The following is a 21,290-nucleotide window of genomic DNA, read 5'->3' as shown; positions in this document are numbered from 1 at the left end:
ATCCTGAATGCAGAAAAAGAATGGGAGCAACAAAGAACATACTTAGATATGATTTCCAGTTTTGCCTTCTCCTGGAGTTGGAAAGGAAAAAACTCATAGTTCAGGAAAAAACTCAGAGATTGAAATTAAAATAAAATATTCCAGAAACTGAGGTTTTTCATCCAATTCTACAAACACTCATTGAGTGTCTCCTAGAAGCTAGGCACTAATGGTTATGGTAACATAAATGAATATTATGTGATCCTCGCTCATCATCTGATGAACTCTCCAGCCTCATTTCACATCCCTCCATACCAACTCACCTGTAGTGCAAATACACTAAACAGATCAATGACAATATGATGTTATGAGTGCTGTGACAAACTTTCTTACCCAAGAAAGTGTTAGGGAAACATAGATGAAGAAATAATTCATTAAATTGGAGTGGGGTGCCACAGAGAGGGCATTACATTTGAGCTGAACCTTGGAGTTCCACAAGTAGACAAGTAGAAAAGGTATTTCAGCACCTGAAGAGATAGGTAAAATGGGAAAGATCTCAAAAGACTATGTAATGCCAGGGTTGGCCAGTTAGCTCAGTTGGTTAGAGCGGGGCCTTGTAACACTATGGTCAAGGGTTTGGTTTCCCACACTGGCCAGCCACCCAAGAAGAAGAAGAAAAAAAAAAAAAAGAGTATGTTATGCCAATGCTATGAAGTCAGGACTTAATTCCATTGCAGAACAGTAATATGATTTGACTGTGGAAGAAAAGACTAAGGGTGTGCTTTAAGAATAGCCTTATATATAACTATCAAATGCAATGTATTAACCTTGTTTGGATCCTGATTTGAACAAATCAACTGTAAAAAGACATTTCTGAGATAAGCAAGGAAACTTAAATACAGTCTTTCTCCTTTGGTGTTCCCCAGAAGGAAGACCATTTGAAGCCCAATAGTTTACAGGAAGACTCTGGCCTCAGACTGACTTCTAAGGTTGTTTCATTTGTCTACCCACCCAAATTTAATCACTCAATTTGTGACTGCCACCCACAAACTGAGAAACCTGGAAAAGGTGAGCCTTTTCTCCATTAAAAAGTCTCACAATTCCCCAGTCAAGATTTTGTGCATGAATTTTTAAAGTACCACAATCAAGAAGAGATTATAGTATATATAATCAGTCCCTTTTGAATGAAAAGAAACGGAACAAACCAGGTACATAGCACACAAACATGAATTCAGCCAGCAACTACTGTACCTCTCTGAGAAGTCTAAACAAGTTGGGGCTTATTTATCCCATATGGCACCACTGCCTGTTTACCTTCTTCACAATTCTTCACCCAGATCAGCCCAGAGATTAATGCAAATTCCATAGCTCTGAATATAGCAACAACTCAAACTGCTGTGAAGCACGTGAGCAGCTAAAGTAGAAGAGATCAAAGTAGTAAAAAGCAAGTCCCAAACTTGGGGGAGTGCAAATGGACAGATGTCTTTCTCCTTTGGTGCTCCTAAAAAGGAAGATCACCTGAAGCCCAGTAGTTTACAGGTAGATTCTGGCCTCAGCCCTGACTTCTCAGGTTGTCTCATTTGTCTACCCATCTATCTACCTAACCTAGAGACAAAGTCATATGACACCAGAAAAGTATTCTGCTCACAAGGATCTTAGTTCTGTGTGAGGACTCTGGGAAAAAACCTACAGGATACCCCCACCCCCACCTCCCATGACTGTGGCATGACCTCACTGAGTCCAGCCAAAGGTTCCCAAGCACCTATAAAGGTCTACATTCCTAAGGCCCTTTACAATCCAGCTCTTGTTGACCTTTCCAGCTCACTTCCCATTACTCCCCATTAAGTACCCATCACTCCAGCCATACCAACTCACTTGTAGTACAAATATCCTAAGCTATTCCATTTGCCTGGAATAATTCTTTTCACTACTTCCTTATAGCTTCCACTCCCACTTATCCTTCTGGGACTCAATTTAAGAATCACCTCCTTGCCTACAGGAGTCTCAGGCCAGCAGTCGTGCAGCCTGGCCAGGGCCTATGTGGGGACAAGTAACTGGGGAGTTGCCCACGCAAGACCGAGCCAGGCCAGTCTTCCAGGACAGAGATCAGGTTCAGCTGGCCACTCTACAGCCACAACCAGCGAGGGCCGAGCATGGAGCACAGGCCTTTCTTCCTCCACTACCACGAGGCCTTATAAAATGTTCATTTACCAGCCGCATTTTTGAGAGAATCAGGAAAAAGAAAGTTTAATCTGGTCCTGAGAGGCATGAACTTACCCCAAAGTCTGCTGCAAATCCTGAGACTCCAAACTCAATCATCTCCAGAGAGGCCAGCACCCAGTCCTCATCAGCTACAACTTCGTTTTTACCAGAAAGGAAAATCATGCCAAACACCGTTTTTGTTGGTAGAACTGATGCTAGGATGGATGAAACTGAAATTAGAAGTTTCTTTGCTAGATATGGTTCAGTAAAAGTGAAGATAATCACGGATCAAACTGGTGTTTCCAAAGGCTATGGATTTGTTTCATTTTATAATGATGTGGATGTGCAGAAGATAGTAGAATCGCAGATAAAATTTCATGGTAAAAGGCTGAAAATGGGCCCTGCAATCAGGAAGCAAAATTTATGTGTTTATCACATGCCTCCATATCCTTTGATTTTTTTTTTTTTTTTAAAGATGACCGGTAAGGGGATCTCAACCTTTGGCTTGGTGTTGTTAGCACCACGCTCAGCCAGTGAGCCAACCAGCCATCCCCATATAGGATCCAAACCCGCGGCACTGGTGTCATCAGCACTGCACTCTTGCGAGTGAGCCACGGGCCTGCCCTATATATCCTTTGGTTTTTAATCCTCCTCCTCCACCACAGATTCAGAGTGTCTGGAGTAATCCAAACACCAAAACCTATATGCAGCCTCCAACCATGATGAATCCTATAACTTAGTACATTCAGGCATATCGTCCTTATCCAAGGTCACCACTTCAAGTCATCACTGGATATCAGCTGCCTGTATATAATTATCAGATGCCACTGCAGTGGCCTGCTGGGGAACAAAGGAGTTAGGTTATACCTCTGGCTTACACAACTGTTAACTACCACTGTAATGAAGTTGATCCAGGAGCTGAAGTTTTGCCAAATGAATGCTCAGTTCACGAAGCTACTCCATCCTCTGGAAATGGCCCACAAAAGAAATCTGTGGACCAAAGCATACAGACAGTGGTATCTTGTCTATTTAAATCCAGAGAACAGACAGAAACTCTCTTGTTACTCAAGATGACTACTTCAAGGATAAAAGAGTGCATCACTTTAAAAGAAGTCAGGCAGTGCTTAAATCTGTTTGATTCTCTCTGCTAATTTTCTAGTCTCATGGGAAGTTGCTGGTTTTGAATATTACGAAAAAGCTGAAAGTTTTTCACTATTATAGGAATTTAATTCTTAATTTGATAAGTCACACTCAGGTTTTCTGTACAAGTTATATTAGATTGTCTAGTTTTATTTTACATTGAAACTGTTCTTTATTAGATGTTTAATTAGAAACTGGTTCCATGTTGAATATATAGCTGAAAGTAAAAAATAATTAAAACTGAAAGGAATAACTTTAAAGTTTATCTGCAAGACCTTTTTTTTTTTTTACTGAAATAGGCGTTTTAAGAGTTTAAAGCAAATACTGACTTTCAAAAAATTGTCTTAAAAAACCTATTTTGAAAGGTCAGAATTTTGATGTTTTGAATATAAGCATTTCACTTCTCCAACAAGTACCCACGAATAGTACAACATTGTGCTTTGCGTTTATGATTTGTCTAGAAATTTACCATAAAAACGGAATTTTAAAAACTGCATTTTTAATCAGTGGAACTGAAGATATAGTTAGTTTTACTGAAGTCTTTCTTACCTAAACCTAGTAAAACAGATTTTAAACAAACAGTCTAATCAGTGGATCTTAGTTTATTCAAAATATTTTATCCTTTATCTTGAACCTATGCTTCTATATCCTATTTGATTGGGATGGTAATTAGGATAATTAAAATTCTGGGCATAATTTTTTTTAAAGAATACAAGACCAAACTAAGCTTTACTAGGTACATAAGCTTCTCAGTGAGTTACCATTCTCCTTTTTCTTTTAAAATTTTTTTCCTTCAAATGCTAAACTCAATGGCTGTATCTTAAATTGTGCAAAATATAGATATTAAAGAATTCTAAAACTTAAAAAAAAAAAAAACCCACCTCTTCTGTGAAATATGCTAAGACTATTCTCCCAGCCCTCAAATCAGACAGAATCAAATCATACCCTCTACCCATGCTGCCTGGATCCCTAAAACACAAGTGTATTTCAGAAAGTTCACAGAACGATTCACATTATTTTTTAATTCCATATTTCCACAAATTTTGAACTATCCTTGTATACCACAACAATACATATCACCTAATATTTTTATTAATCTAAGTGTACCCCAAAGAGTCAAGACCTAGTAATCCCAGGGTTCACTCTTGGGTTTAGCATATATTATATGCATTTGTAATATGTTAAAGGAACTAGAAGACTCTTGGTACATATGTTGTGTGGATGGGGTGCAGTGCTTTTGTTTAACTTCTTAAACTTCATATTTGACTTCATTTTCACATTTTCTCTTTCATCTCACCTCGCAGGAGGTTTTCCCCCATAGACAATCTCTCCTATGTGTCAGGCCCTGTGTTATACACACATTTTCTGATTTGTAAGCCTACCTGACACTAAATCTTCCAACAATGAAGTCACAGCACTGGTAGTTAAAGACTCCTGACCAATGTCCTTTTTGCTGGGCTCCTGTATTAGTGTGAAATCACATGTTGCTGGTGAGCTTCTGATTAACATATACAACACATATACCTCCCACTAGGTTCCAAGCTATATGAAGGCAAGGACTGTGCGCCATATTTTTGCTGACCACCATATCCCCAGTGCTTGACATAAAGCAGGTGCTCAATGAATGCTTGTTGACCGAAGAAAGGAGAGAAATTGCTTCAGAGAGCAGGAACATTGGAGAGGGAAAGACAATCCTTCAGGAATACAAAACAAATATTCACAAAAAGACTGCCATAGGCCGTTCCTGCAAAGCCAAAACCAGTTCTCCTACCCCCAATTCCCACTCTAGTAAGTCATACCCATAACACAGAATTCTCCTCTAATTGAGGGATTGGGTATAATAAATCTGAAAACTAACAGAACCAGTTGCAAACCAGCCAAGTGGCAATCCTACCTGTAACCAATTCTATCCTTCCTACTCTTCTAGAGATTGAACCTCTCTAAGAATAGGAAGAAGGAAAAGGAAAAGCAATGGGGGCTTGGTAGTCTTCTCTGGGGTAGAAACTGGCTCCAGCTAGCAAAAGGATTGATTTTTTTATCAAACAAAATATAACACACAAAATCACAATCTGAGTCAACTACACATAGCAACTAAGCCCTACCCTTGGTCCTGGAGACACAGACTGCTCTTCTGAGCCTTGCATCCTCATATCCAACTGCCTTCTGGGCCATCTCCACCTAGATATATCTATCATAAGCACCTCAGACATGTCCAGACAACTTCCCTTTAAAACTTGTTCCTCTTTTTCAGCTCCCTGTTCAGTGAATGGCATCAACCACCCAAGCCAAAATCCTGGGACTCTTTCCTTGACTCCTTTCTCCCCTTCAACCTCATCCACATTCAACCTGTCATAAATCCCGTCTTTTCTACCCCCTAAAAATCTGCTGAATCAGCCACTTTGAAGAAGTATCACTAACCAAAGATGGAACAATTTCAGCATCCTTAAAAAAATAATTACAACTAAAACACAAATGTCTAAATCCATGAGTTAATAATGTCACTAAAAAAATTAATTTGTTACCACTGAAGAATGCTAGGAAACCAACACATTATTTTATAAATTATTACATAAAGGGAAGTATCAAGTATTTACCCTGCCTTTCCTAGATGAATTATACCATAGGAAAAATGTCTCTTTATGGAAGCATTCCAGCTAATTAATGAACAGAAATACTAGAATTAGAATATTACTATGAAATAATAGATCCTAGATATTGATCATCAATAGCTGCTAACATTACAAAAAGAGAGAACAAGACAGCATATATCTGCTGATAGAAGAACTCAACACCCACATGAAGTAGTCTTACCAAAAATGTTGAATCTGAAGGCTTTAAGTTGATCAAGCCTCTAGAGCCATCTTCTAAAATAAAAGAACTACAAAGTTCAGAGGAACATGTTCGCCTATATCACAGTGATGAAATCAGTAAAATCTGGGCTGTAGTAAATACAAGACAAACCATCCAATTCCTAAAATTAAATTAGAAGGAAAAATATGGAAAAGAAATCTATAGATTTAAAAAAATCTTTTAGAGATACATATGGAATATTAACAAATGAAATATGATACCTAAGATTTGCTTCAAAATTACATAGAAAGGGAGGAAGTGGGTGGAAGTGTGGGTGGAACAGGATTAGCCACTGGAAGATGGTTGTTGAAGCTGAGCACATGGGTTCATTATACTACTTTATACACTTCTATGATTGTTCTATAAAAACTAAAACAAACAAATCCTCCTGAATCCATCTGTTTTCATCTCCACTCTCCTCGTCTTGGCCCCCATTACCTCCCATCTGGCTTATTTCAATAGCTTCCTTATAGGTATGTCTTGCTAGTTCCTATTTTTTTCCTTCACACCATTCCGCCCAATCTGTTCTCCACCCTGGCTGCTTTCTAAAACAAATAGAACAGTGACACTCCTGCTTTCACTGCCTTCAGAATAAAGCACCTTCCCAAGCTCACAAGGGCTTTACTGATTGGGCCTTTTGCCAAACTCTCCCTTTTAATATTCCCAATGCTCTCAATAAATAATGCTATTTGCAGTTTCCTTATTGTGCCTTTGCATGTACTGTTCTTACTGCCTGGCTAGTTTCCATGAATTATTTAATTCTCAGCTAATTCAGGCATTACATCTTTAAAAAAAATCTTCCCCAATTCTTCCTTGCCCTAAAGTTTCCAATCCCATGAATTCCCATGTTTCATCCCTTTGTGTGCCTGTCTGCCCGTGGCTATATGAGCATTCCAAGAATAAGGGACAAGGTCTGATTCATCTCTGGCACCTACCATAGAATCTAGCACATATAGGTACTTTACTCATGTTTGATGAATTTAAAAAAGAAACCCAAAATTCTACAGAAACAGCTAACTAAAAAAGGAGGTAGCCTGAAATTACATGCTTTAGAGTCAAATTTGGAATCAAATACCAACTACATAACATGCACTAATTTTGTAAACTTGGGGCAAGGCACCTCAATTCTCTGAGCTCTGTTTCTATATCTGTTAAATGGGAAGAGTTACTCCGCAGTTATTGGTTAAATAAGAGTGAGTACATAGCTCAAAGCAACTAAAATTATCCTTAACAACACGTTTTGCTCACATGTCAGTGAGAGAATTTAGCGAATTCCAGGACCACTGGGTTTACCCTCACTACCCCTATGGCATCCTGTCTGACTCCAAAGGCTTTGGGCACCTTCTATCAATAGGGTCAACCTACCACTGCTTCCTTGCCCTCTTTTCAAGTACCTACTGCTTTTCTGTGTATATTCACTCACCTTCCTCTCCGTTGAATCCTGAAATATCATCCAACCCAGAACTTTGGAACTCAGATTTTTGGCAGCTTGACCTTTAAGCATGTTGAGTAAAGGGAACAGAGATATCAGAGATTGGGATACATACTCCAGTACAAGGGACAATAAACCTTCCATGCTGTTCCTGGACATTCTGGAACTAGAATTCAGCCCTCATTCTCTTACTCACAGGACTATTTTTATTTCTTTTACAGGAAGATAAAACAAAGGAGAGGTTAAGCAAACAAGTTATAGGGTTAAATCTAGATTTAAATTTTGTATCCTGCAAATTGACTAGCTATGTGACTTTAGGTAAACTGCATAAGTTTGGTCTTAATTTCCTCATCTGTAAAGCAAGTTGTTAGTATTACCTACCCCATAGAGTCTCTGTGAGAACTGAAAGAGATAATCTTATAAAAAAGTGTTCAATACAATGCCTGGCAGACAGTAAATTATTAACTTACAGTTAATATTACTTAGAATAAAGTTTCTTTTCTTCTTATAAAATAATACACGTTCAGTAGGGAAAAAAAGCAGGGAACATAAAAAATATAAAGAAAAAAACAATTTTAATCCCACTATCTAGATAGAACTTCTAGTAACAGTTACATTTTGGTGTATTTCCTCCCGTCTTTTTTTTCTGTGTGTGTATATACATATTATTTTTTTATAAAATTGGAATATATTGTGCATAGTTTTCTCTATGCATATTCTGAATTTTCATTCAGCATATCCGTCAATGTTATTAAATACTAAATTATTTTTAATATTATATAAGTTTTAATACAATATATTGTACAATATATTAAATATGTATTATATAATATCTTTAATAATTATTTGTAAAGATTATATTTAACAGCAGCAAAGTATTCTATTAATAAATGTTGCATAATTTAAACAATACATTTTAGCTGGACATTTGAGTTACCTCAAATTTTTCAATATCTTAAAAACATTTATGACAAAGAACCTTATACATTAATCTTTGACTGACTCTAATTAGTTTCTTGGGACGTATTTGCTAGAGGTGGATAGCTAAATGAATATATGTACCTTTGAATTTTTCATAGGTATTGCCAAAATGCCCACCTAAAAAATGTACCAGAAGTATATGAGTGCTCATCTCATACACTGGGCTATTTCTCATTAAACTTTTCTGAGGACATGAGGCAGTATGCTGAGCGTGTGGTTAACCCTGCTGATGACAGCAGCTGACTCAGGACACTAACCACTCTGTAGGGGAGTGGAGGACATATTATTCATAAGCAAGCTAGATAAAGAGCTGAAAACAAACAGAAAAACTGTTGCAAAACCTTTTGTGGGGGATAATGTTGGAGAGATTATTTTAACTCTAACTGGACATTTCAAAGTGACCAATACCAAGCTGAAGGGAGATGTGCTTTTGACTCCAAATAACTTTTCCTTTCTGAATCTCAGGTTAGAGGGCTATTTTAAAACATTACCTAGAAGTACAGAATCTTCTTCCTGACCCATTCAGTAGTTCAGCCTTCCTCCAAACTTACTGTGGGGAAAGGGGATGCAGGTATGGTGGGCTTTGGAGTTAAACATGTTCAGGGTCCCTTGGTAAGAAACAGTAAGTTTCTTCATCTCTCTGAGCCTCATTTCCCTTACAAAAAATTGGGATCAGGCCATTTTGGTAAAAAATGTATATAAAATACTTACCACATTACTAAGTACCTATCATGGGCCCAGCAAACCTAGCAATAGTTACTATTTTCCTTACTCCCAGGCATAGTGAGTCAGGTTCTCCATACGAATCTTTGTCCTCAGGCCCATTAGTGAGACAGAATGCTTGCTCAGATATCTGTGAGGCAGAATCTCCCAGAGTAGCCATCAAAGACCACTCTCCTTTCTTTGCTCCAGAATTACAGACAAAAAATTCAGCATTCAGAACAGCTCAACATTGAGCAACTCCTATTCTGAGTCAAGATCTTGTCCCTGAGAAGCTCAAGCCAGTGGGAGAGACAATGAAATATATCTTAGAAGAGGGGCAAAATACAAGGTGTGCTCAGAGAAGAGGTGCTTGTCTCAGCTGGGGTGGGAGCAGCTCACCACTGTGTTCTTGGTGCCTAATATACATTTGATTATTTGACAGATTAAATGGAAAGTTTAGAAGGGCTTCCCAGAGGAAGTGATAGCTGAGCTGTGCAGCTAAACTGCTCAGCTCATTGTATCTCAGAGCCTTTTGCTTTTTGATAAGGTTTCCAAATGAAAACCAGATGTCAAGTAAGAAAGGATGTATTTCAACTGGTGACTTGAACCATTCTTCTCTTCTGCCCCTCACTCTCAGAGTCCACCTAGATTCCTGGAAGCTGACCTTCATTTGGGACAAAAGGCATGATTTATGTAGACCCTCCTAGAACTCATCATGGGCTCAGCTGTATGAGGACAAACCAGTGTGTGTGGAAAGCCTGGAAAACCAGGTCTAGCTAGGCTTGAGGAGAGATCAATGACTTGCAGGAAATTTTTTATTGAAATTTGTCCAAGCACCTCTTCTTGATAACACTGCTTGAACAGACATCTAAGCATCTTTGCAGAACTTAAATGGTATTACAACCAAAGGAAATAGTACCAGATATGTGGAAAGAGAAAGCTTACATCTGTACAATATGCAAAGTAACCTTAGAAATACTCCTCTGTTCTAAGTTACTTAACTGGGTTAGCAGATGGGCCAGTTGCAAATCACATTAATCTAAGAATCTGCCTGCCAAGAAATCATACACTTAAAAATTATTCAATTTCAATTAAAATTCTTGTAATACGAAAAAGGTAAACTCCCCCAATGTCTTATCAGTGTCAATGCAAAATAGTAGTTTGGGGGATTTTTCTTAGCATCGTCCAATACGCAATCATTATATAAACTGAAATATTTTGAGAGGTCATTTCTGGCATTTATTAAAACCAAGGCCATCCTTTAAAATGCATGTAATATTTAACCAAGCAATTCTACTTCTAGTTATGTATCCTACAGAAATACTTGTGTGGGAGTGAGAAGACATTCAATGTAGTACTGTATATAGCAGCTAAATAAATTTTTAACAGCTCAAAACAAATTTTGTAATAAATACAGGGTGGCTAATAAATCTACATAATACACATAGGTATTACAAAGAATGAGGTATCTTTCATGTATTGGCATGTAAAGAACTCCATAACATATTGCTTATGAAAAAATAAAGATCAGTTTGGGCCGGCCCCGTGGCTTACTCGGGAGAGTGCGGTAGCACCGAGGCCGCGGGTTCGGATCCTATATAGGGATGGCTGGTGTGCTCACTGGCTGAGCGTGCTGCAGACCACATCATGCCGAGGGTTATGATCCCCTTACTGGTCAAAAAAGATCAGTTTGATCCTTTTTATGAAAACGTAAGTATATGTAAAAGTATATAAAAGTTTGCAAGTGGACTTGTGCACCTCTGGCCAAGATGGAGTAATGGGGACCAGATTTAGCTTCCTGACTGGGGCAACTATGGAACCAAAGTATATAAAACAACAATTTTCAGGTACTGAATTTCATGTCGTAAAGGATAGTGATTCCTAAGAGAGGAGAAACAAACATGGTAAGCCCTGCTACTACCCCACCCAATGGCCTACAGAGTTTCCAGGCTGGAGCACAGGAAAGGAGAGCCCAGGTAGAGCCCAATAATCTCCCAGAGTGGAGGATTAGGAGCTGGTAGTTGAGGAGGTCAGGGCGACTGGAGTTCACAGGGCAGAGGGCTAGAAGGGAGAGGGCTACCCAGAGACAGCAAGACCAAGATCTGCTGAGGAATGATCAGTGCATGTATAAGAGAAAATTACCCAAGGCAAGGGAAAGAACCATCCGAAAGGAGTAGAGAGAAAAATATCTGGGGCTCACACAGAGCCAAGAACAGTACTTGTTCCCACCAGCCAGAATGGAAAACTTTCAAGGTTAGAGAATTTATTTCCTGAAGATCTTGATTAGCACTCATATTATCTCCTAACACCTGGCCCTAAGGTATTCTCCTAAGAGCACTGATTGGTTTATCAGATTAGCTACTTGCCATATTCAATCCATAAATGATAGAATCTAAGACAGGTGGGGATGGTTGCTTTGTGGGATGAGAGATGGATAAAGTCAGCAGGAGCCAGAAAGGCAAGTCCAACGGGTTGAGAGAGCAGATACTAAAAAAAAAAAAATTTGCCTCAGGCTTATCTTGACATGAACAAAATCCACTGCTATAAGCAGAAATCCTCTTTGCAAATTAGCTTAGCACAAAAAATGACTGTAAAGATAACATCATCATAACCCTTCCTCAGTAAACTGGCCACCACATTGAAATTTTCACTTGCTTGGATGCCTTTCAAGCCTCTACAACTCTGCCCAGAACAGACCTTCCCATTCACCATGTCTTCTTTGCAACACTCAAATGCATTAAGGCAATCCTTGTGAGCTTATTCCTAGAAAACAGCTCTTCACAATCTTACTTGCCCTTTTGATTCTAATGATGTAACTGTGGATTCAAAGTCTGGTATTGCCCTTTTAACGGTGTTTACTCAGTCCTGGTGAAATTCATTTTTCACACAAATACACTTTGAATGTCTCTGTTCAGATCAAGTTAACACAAAATTGGAGAGAGCTTAGATCCTTTATTATGTAACACTGAGAATTCTCAGATGAATGCAGAAAAAGAAAAGAAATTGCTAAACTTCTAGGCTAAGACATTATAAATTGCATAGAACGCAGTTTCATCATTATAATGCCCTTATTAAAAAGATAGATAGAGCAAAAAAGCGGGAGGGATAGGGCACGTTTTACCGTAAGTACTTCACTACAAGAGTCATGATGATTTGAAAACTAACACTCAGCAAAAAATGACCTGACAGACCCCTGAGAGGTAACCAAGGCAGGCATATATATATGAAGTTCCAAAATGGGAGCCAGGTATAGAACTGGAAGTGAAATTCCAGTCTAGTAAAGGGCCATATAGCACTTTTAAATTCCCATATGTGTACATGGTAAATTCTATAGAGGCTAGGCACAGGAAACTAGAAGAGGCTATTAAATCAGAACAACATATATTTATTTCAACTACTTCATAGTCCTAATTATCCCAACTTTCTAACTTTCTCCATTCCCTCACAAAGCACGTAACAAACACTTGCGAAACATAATAAAGGTTTTTTGTATTTTTTTTTCCAGAAGGATGCTAAACTCCGTAAGCAGGTGCTGAGCCACAAGTCTATTCCAAAGAGATAAACAATAGAAGAATGATTATAGGTCAACATTCATATGTTCTTGGAATTGAGAAAACTAAAAATAGCAGTAGATAGAATGTCTGGAGCCAGAAAACCTCTGCCAATTATTACCTGTGCAGTCTTACTTTCTTCACCTGTTACCAATTGTCCTAACTCAGAAGTGTTCTGTGGAACAAATTAGAATGTTTGTGAAAACATCTTATAAATATAAGTGCCATAAGTGCCACACAGTTATTACTGTTAGTAAAAATAACTGGGATTTTTTAAAAAGATAGTAAAGGAAAGGACAAACCTAAATGGGGAGGCAGGGAGAGGAAGATGGCAGCCTGGTCCCAAGTTACAACCCAAAAGTAATCATGACCACAAGGGTATACTGCTTCGGTTTTTAGTATATTTCAGAATTAAAATTCATTCTTTTTTCTTTTGCCAAAATATTGTTGACAGCTATGAAACAGGAATTTCCTGAGATATTAAAAAAACTAGTCAAATACACAAAAAAATTGAACTAGAAAACTATTAGAAGAAAAAATAAAAGAATATACAGTATATTTTACTACTGGGGGGTGAGGGGGTGTCTCTCTAAACATAAAATGAAACACAGACATCCCTAAGGCAAAGATGATCAGATTTGCGTCTATATATGAAAGCCCAACTTCTGAAAGGCAAATAACCCCAAATATATTTACCATACTTATACACTCAAATATTAGTATTTATAAAACATAAATCAGTAAAAAAAAGATAAGCAAACTCCCCAATGGACAAAGAATATGATCAGGCAAAGATGTATGATTAGTATGGATAATGATGAAAAGGTCGCTAATAAAAACTCAAAATAAAACAACCTTTAAAACCATTTTTCATCCATTAGATTGGGAGAAAAATACTGAGAATATTTCAGTGTTGAAGAAGATTTAAGGAACTGGGGATGCTCATACAATGCCAGTGGTTAATGTACAGCTTGAAAACAGTTTACAGTATCTATCAGAATTTAAACGGCACACACTCTTTGACCCAAAGCCCCCCTTCTCTCCATTTTACAGAAATATTTGCAGATGTTCACAAAGATATATGTATAAGGATGATCACAGGAACATTTGTAACAATTCTTAAAAGCCAGAGGAAACCTAAATACTCATCAATAGAAGAGTAGCCAAGACGATTAAGAAGATAAGAAACCAGACTTTTAGACCTTGCCAGGACACTTTGAAAGACTCATTCTAGATTTTAGTAAGACTGTCAGTCAGTCAATCATTCGGCCAGTTCCTCCTTCCCTATTGTTTGCTAACAACATTAACATCAAAGGAAATCATCTCAGCTTTGACAACTAGTTTTGAAGATTCCAAGTTAGCCTTTATCCTACATAAGATATGTCTTCCATACCTGCAATTGGTATATTCTGCCTGCTTCTGTTTTGTGATAAATACTCACATTTTCATTCTTGTCTTTTACATAGCCAGTTTTAGCAGCTGGAAGGCATTCCCATGAGTGGAAACACAATTAACTAGTGCTGGACTACCAAGGTGTTATTAATAATAGCTAGGTATTCTTTTGCCACTACAGACAATGCTACAATAAAAACCTGTTTATTTGTATCTTTTCTAATGTTTGCCGAATCATTTTCATTGGAAAAGTCTTAGGGCTTTTTTCAAAAAGTTGGAGACTATAGAAAGCTTTATGATTCTGGCTCCATAGAGTTTGTCAATTCCCTCAATGATCAGACACATCCAAACTGCTGTGGGTGTCTTATAGCCCACCAGCAGAGGGCAGCATCCCCCCACAATAACAGGGCCACAGGATGCACACACCCAGTCTGGGGAGTGGAGAGGAAAGGGATGATCAGACTTGCATCTAATCCACAGAGCATACTAATAAGGGGTCCCAAGATTTGGGAGGTATAGCAGACCATAGCTTCTGTAGGACAACTGGGATCATACACAACTAGCAACATCTAACACTCTGTGTCCTTGATTCCTTTACAGGCATTATGATGGAAAACCTTCCCTTCCCTTAAACAGGTGTGTATACTTGCTATACTGGCCACAGGGACCATGCCAAGCCTTTATCAACTTAGATCTCGCCTGCAATGGAAATGACTGGAGCCCTACCCTTGGGGAGACTAAAAGGAGGCACTAGGCTGTTGGCCTCATTTTGGCAGTTTCTGTTAAATGAAAAGGGCAAGCACACTTATCCATCACAGATGTGTAAATTCTCATTCCCTCTTTTTGGCTTCACTTTAAACTGAGCTGGCGGCAAGGCAGGGATACTATAGGCAGCCATGAGGTGAAAGGTAAGCACAAATCCAGAGCAGGTAGGTTACAGGTTTAAGAAATAGGAAAGAACAGTTGAAATGTCTTGATTTATTTTAGATCAACCAAGTGAGTAATCTTAAATTAATCTGAACTAAAATGTGAGCTACTTCCAATATTTTGGCTCTTGAGAGCATACAGAAATAGCACATCCTTACCTATCGAAAGGCTGGAAAGTACTGTTAATTTAACAGTTGTTCATCACTGTCTCTGATAATGCTAACTTCTCTCTGGAACATTATATGACCTATATATCACAGCCTGTATTATGAAAATAATAAATAATACAGCATCATTGAGAGTGGAAAAATAGGCTCTCTTACACCCTGATTCCAGGGGTAATGGGGTAGGAGTGGGGGTGGAGGTAGTTATTTACTACCATTTGGAAGGGAGAGGAATTTAACAGCACCAAGATTTCAAATGTCTAAACCCTTTCACCTGGAAATTCCTCTTCTAGAATTTTGTGCTAAAAAACTAATAGCAAAAGCAAAGTATTATATGAAAATATTCACTACAGCTCCGTTCATAACAGAGAACAAATAAAAACAACTCAAAGTCCTCTAACAACAGATGAATTAAACAAATCCTGGCATATTCATCTATGCAACCATTAAAAATAATAAGATGGATATATGATGGAACAATCTGTAAGACAAATTAAGTGAAATAAAGCAAGCTACAAAATAAGCATAATTTTTATTTTTAAAAATACTGCATATTTTGAAAAGTCTGGAAGAACATACATACTGCTCAGGTTCAGATTTTGGCTTTGCCACTTACCACAAGTGTGACTCTACACATAATCCTCAAACTTCAGTTTCCTCATTCATAATAAAATTGGGGAAAAAAGTGTCATCTTCAAAGAATTATTATGAAAACTCAATTATTTCATATACATGTATAAGAAATAATTGAATTGAATTAAATATATATATATAAGGCAGCACAGTATCTACCATATAGCAAATGCTTAGAAAACTCAGATGATGATAATAATTATTATTACTAATATCACCATCTCTGGATAGAATTAGGGAGGAGACTTTGATTTACCAAGTTTTATACTTCCATAGATAATTTTTCAGATCAAGCATGTAGTACTTTTATAATTAAAAGATATATCCTTATACCCAAGAGAAATGAAAACATATGTCCACACAATAACTTACATGTGAATGTGCGCAGCATTATTCATAATAGTCAAAAACTGAAAACAACCCAAATGCCCATCAACTAGAGAACAGATAGACAAAATGTGTCTATACAGTGGAACACTATTCAGCAATAAAAAAGGAACAGACTACTCACATTACTCATATACAAGTATGTTATGACACGGACAAGCCTCCGAACCATCATGCTAAGTGAAAGAAGACACATATTATATGATTCCATTTATATGACATGTCCAGAAAAAGCAAATCTACAGAGACAGTAGTAGATTAGGAATTGCCTGGATCTGAGGATAGGAATGAGAATTAACAGTAAAGGGGCATGAAGGTTCTTATTGGAATGATGGAAATGTTCTAAAACAGATTGGTAGCTGGAAAGCAGAAGTGCAGAGTCAGCTTGATCTTGTGGCGGCACGTGCACTTGTGTGTTTCTCAGGTAAAACATGGCTAACAGCTTACAGAGTAAGTGGAAAGGGAAGATGCATGTTGAAAAGAAAAAAAAAGAATGCCCCCAAAGAACTCAGCAGACTTAAAAGTATTCTCAAAATATACAGTGATGTTTTAATGAAAGATGTTCAAGAAATAGGAACCGTGGTGGAACCCAAACATTGCCAAGAGAAAATGCAATGTGTGGTGAAAGATGAAGAAGATGACATGAAACTGAGATTGATATTTTAGACCAGCATGGAGAGTAACCAGTATGGATGCACCAGAGGCCAAGGAAAAGGCTGAAGTCAAAATGAGAGAAAGGAAAAGGAAAAAGCAAAGCAAAAGCAGCAAAAGCAGGGAAAGCAGTGAAGGGTCTGTTCTGGTAGACTTCTAAAAACTTGAAAAATGCCACATGGGACCAATGTTTGATTAGAATGTATACACTGATTTTAGCTCCCAACAAGTGAAAACTATTTGCTTTCGTATTTTAACTTGGCCTTTTTTCTTAAATTCAAACCTAACATTAGTTCTCAGTTTGTTCTGGGAACTTGAATAAAATATTTTCTTTGATGAATGAAAGCTATACTGATATTTTAATTGGACACCGCCCAATATCCAGGTATTATCCAACTTCAGAATTCTGTCAAGCATTAATATGGTTATAATTGTTCTTACAACTTGGCAATTATAGTCAGTAAAGATAAATGATATTATACTGACAAATTTGAGTGAACTCAGATTTAAAGAAAGCTATTATGTAATCATTTTTAAAATTAAAACGTCAGTGGATCTTACAAAAAAATAAAATAAAACCGATCGGTAATGGTTATACAACCTGGTAAATTTACTAAACACTGAATTGTACAATCAGAGTGAATTATACAAGGGTACTTCAAAACTTCATGGAAAGATTCGTATATCTTTTAATTCTATTTTTCCATGAGCTTTTTGAAGTACCCTTGTATGATATGTAAAATATGCCACAATAAAATTGTTAAAACAAGGTTAAAAAAAGATATATCCTTACAAGCCACACCTTATTTTATGCTCATACATGCTTTGTACTTGCATTACCCTATTTGATCCTTGAAGCATCATGTGAATTAGAGTAAGGACCACGCTCTTTGGAGAGAAAAGGAAAACAATGTTCAGACTAGCCCATAGCTACTGCTAGTAAGTAAAGCAGCCAGAACCCAACTCCAAAACACAACTAAATCAATAAACATGGCAGTAAAAATGTGCCAAGACTGCAAGATTCCAGGAGTAATCACCAGTGATCACACTGTAGCTATATACTAATAGAAAGTGGCTTTTCCCCTCAAAGTATACTGCTTTTAAAAATTCTTTTACTTTTTGAATAAATGTGCACTTAAGATATTTGACATAAAAGATGCTTTTTCTCCTGTATACAGTCTGGCTAAAGGTAAGATCATTATGGATATACACGAATTCCCAGAAGCAAGAAGAAATGTCCCTCTCAGTAGCTCCTAAAATGCTCATCACAGAGTGAGGATTCAATAATTGCTTCTTACTTCTATGAAAAATAATTTTAAATTTTTTAAAAAAAGCTTAATTTGAAAATCTTCTAAGTGCATCCTGTATTTCATTTTGTACAGAAATACTGGAGAGCAATGACAAAAGATAAAATTCAAGCAACAAGCCATTTAGAAATTGGGGGACAGTTGGTGAGGGAGGGAAGATGGTTAATTTGGGACCACCATTCTGCTAAAAAGTACAAAAGGCTACCTGCATCTGCAGTCTCCACAAGCCTCCCCAGTACCAGGCAAGCAACTAAGAAAACTACAAAAGGCTGGCATAAGTAACCAATATTTTCCCATAGCTTTCTCTAGTCTACACTGACTAGGTTTAGAGAACTGCAGCAGGAAAGAATTGGTTTTGTGTGTAAAATCTTGTGTCTTTCACACTACACTGGGTTAACAATGTGGGTGATTTCCCTTGCTACCATTTTCTAGATGGGAAAATAGGTTTAGACAAGCAAAACAGCAAAGTTTCCTAGGCATTTTCTGTCGATCACTGCTGAAAAGATCAGGGCTCTTGAACTATTAACTGAAATACTTTGTGCCAAATCTTGACATGCAATTAAGATGACTTTATCTAATCACATTCTCTGAGAAGAAAGGCCTTAGAAATAACTGGTAAACTGGAAAAACCATTTCAACAAATTACAAATCAGGGACTGCTATAATATATTTGAGATTTCTGTCTCTACCCCTGATACTATATTTCTCAGGATCTGGGTACCTACAGAAGGTATAGGCTATCAGGAAAAAGTCAGAAGCCACAAACAAAGAGGGTTTTGGAGCTCTGGGTAGACCAAGAAAAGCACTGGATGACCTAAGAAAAAAGCAGGAAACTGAGCTCAACTCTGGCTTTGGCGGGGTGGGGGTGTGAACTTCTCATAGAGTTGTAGATACTGCACAAGCAGGGCACAATGTACAAGTTGGTTCAATTTTAAAATGGTTTATGCATAGACAAATGAACCTTGGAAAATAGTCCATAAACTCATGGTTGTTGGGCTCCCTCAGAAGACTTACAATGTAATAAAACAATAGAATCGTAATAAGGGGGCTAAGAACCCAGCATCAGGCAGAGAATACTTCTAACGGTTCAGAAATGTTTCCCTTGGCAGTGTGCCAAATAAGAGGTCTGTCTCTGTATGGGGTGGCAGGATTCTCTTTGTCCCCCTCAAGCCAGCCTTCTGCAGAAGTTGTGGCATGACAAGAAAGGAAAAAGATATGTCAAAATGAAGTGACTTGAAGAAAGGTAGGGATATGATGGCAAGGTGTCAAGACTTGATCTTTGATCGGCTTTGAGTTGTCAGAGGGTTGGTGGCAGTGAGGGACAGTTCAAACAAGAACGAGGAAGAAAAGGTGATTCCTTTCAGAGAAAGACAGATAATCTATACCTTGTGAGTCCAATTATTTAGAACCATAATATTCTATCTTAATTTCTCCTTCCTATTCCCTGAGTAATAAGTAAGGAAAGCCTGGTTTAACCATTCTAGCCCTACCTCAGTTGTACTTTGAGGAACTTAGGGAAAAAAACATTTATCTCTGCTTAGACTAGAGAGTTAAAGAAGAATGGCTGTCTAACTCCCCACCAATGTCTACACCAAGTCTACCAAACAGGCAGTGTAAGCCTCCTCCCCTCCCCCATACTTTTTTTTATTGGGCTCTTAATTTGTGCCTGGCACCAGTGCTAAATGCTTTATGTGTATCACCTCACTGCACTCTCATAAGAAGTCTAGAAGTAAGTTTATTATTCCCATTTTAGAGATTTTAAAAAACTGAGAGGTTAGGTAAGTTGCCCAAGGTCAAACAGTTAGTAAAGGGCAGAGCTAGAATATAAACCCAGGAATGTCTGAGTACTAAGGCACAAGCTATTATTAACTACCATGCCATACAGATGGCAGCAATTAGTAAGACATCAAGGGTATGGTGACTTACAGGAGAGTCAATCTATTCTTCCCCTTGTGAAGATTTCCTTACAGGCAAATGACAGAAGTTCTGTTTTTGTTAAGGGCTGTGGCAGTTTTCTTGTACATGGTGGCAGCAGTGGGATCACAGTCACAGGGCAGGTAGGCTACCAACTCAAAGCATCATGTTGTAGGACAGAAGAAGAGTGTTATCTTCTAATCTTTATGTCAACTTTCTAATACCAAGCTGAATACTGATGATATTCCTTTTCTATTTTATTCTCTTTCTAAACAGGTAATATCCAGCCACCCCAATTAGTTTTACATTAGATATCTTCTCTTCCAAAATCCCTACTGGCATCATGTCCCTGCCCAGCCTGGGGGTGTGCAGGGACAGGATGCTGGGATGGGAGTTACCTAGGACACACTAAGTATCTTCAAAGGACCATGAGGCTATTTCCCAAAAGCTGAAATCAAGAAAATAAGTCCCCTGAAACAATTAGTGTCTCCAAAAAACATGAATTAACTCTTCAAGATATCAAATATTATTCAGTCAAACCCTGTGATTTAAGCCTAACCATTGGTTGAGTCTCTGCAGTTCGGTCAGTGCCCTGGGTTTTGCTCCAGATCTGTCACATTGCATCAGTGCCCTTCCTCCTCACTGCCTACAGAAATAACAGCCTCGAATATGGCAGCACAATCCATTTGTCCTGCTCTAATTACTTTTTGACATTATTCTTTCTGCTGTTAACTTGCCTTTTTTTTCTTTCTTTCAACCTCAGGGCATCATTAGAATCATCTGAAAACAAAATCTTTAGGTTCTGCCAATATATATTTGGTTACCTTTCTATCTCAAAATTGTTCTAAGGAAGAATATAATACCAGTTCCAAGAAGAAAAGCCACAGGGCACTCAAAACTATTTCCAGAATTCCCCTGATACCACAGAGAGCATGGCCAAGGGGAAATGCTTGGCCTTAAAGTTATGGGACCTGGGCAAGTCATAGTTCTGCCATTCATTAGTTGTGAGACCTTGAGCAAATCTACTAATCTGAGTCTTAGTATCTTCTTTGGACAAATGGGGTTATATCTCTATTAA

At 37.8% G+C, this 21,290-nt stretch overlaps 1 protein-coding gene and 2 pseudogenes across 4 annotated transcripts in view; 2 read left to right on the top strand and 1 right to left on the bottom strand.

Annotated features, from left to right (window-relative positions):
• The window catches only part of NR6A1 (nuclear receptor subfamily 6 group A member 1), a 205,914-nt gene that overhangs the window by 68,700 nt on the left and 115,924 nt on the right, over nt 1-21,290 (bottom strand). The window lies entirely within an intron of this gene.
• LOC134366098 (deleted in azoospermia-like) lies at nt 1,459-3,319 on the top strand (annotated as a pseudogene).
• Nucleotides 16,772-17,143, top strand: LOC134366097 (protein LLP homolog; annotated as a pseudogene).

Source organism: Cynocephalus volans, chromosome 17 (assembly GCF_027409185.1).
Source record: "Cynocephalus volans isolate mCynVol1 chromosome 17, mCynVol1.pri, whole genome shotgun sequence".
NCBI lineage: Eukaryota > Metazoa > Chordata > Mammalia > Dermoptera > Cynocephalidae > Cynocephalus > Cynocephalus volans.
This window is presented reverse-complemented; position numbering and strand designations above follow the sequence as displayed.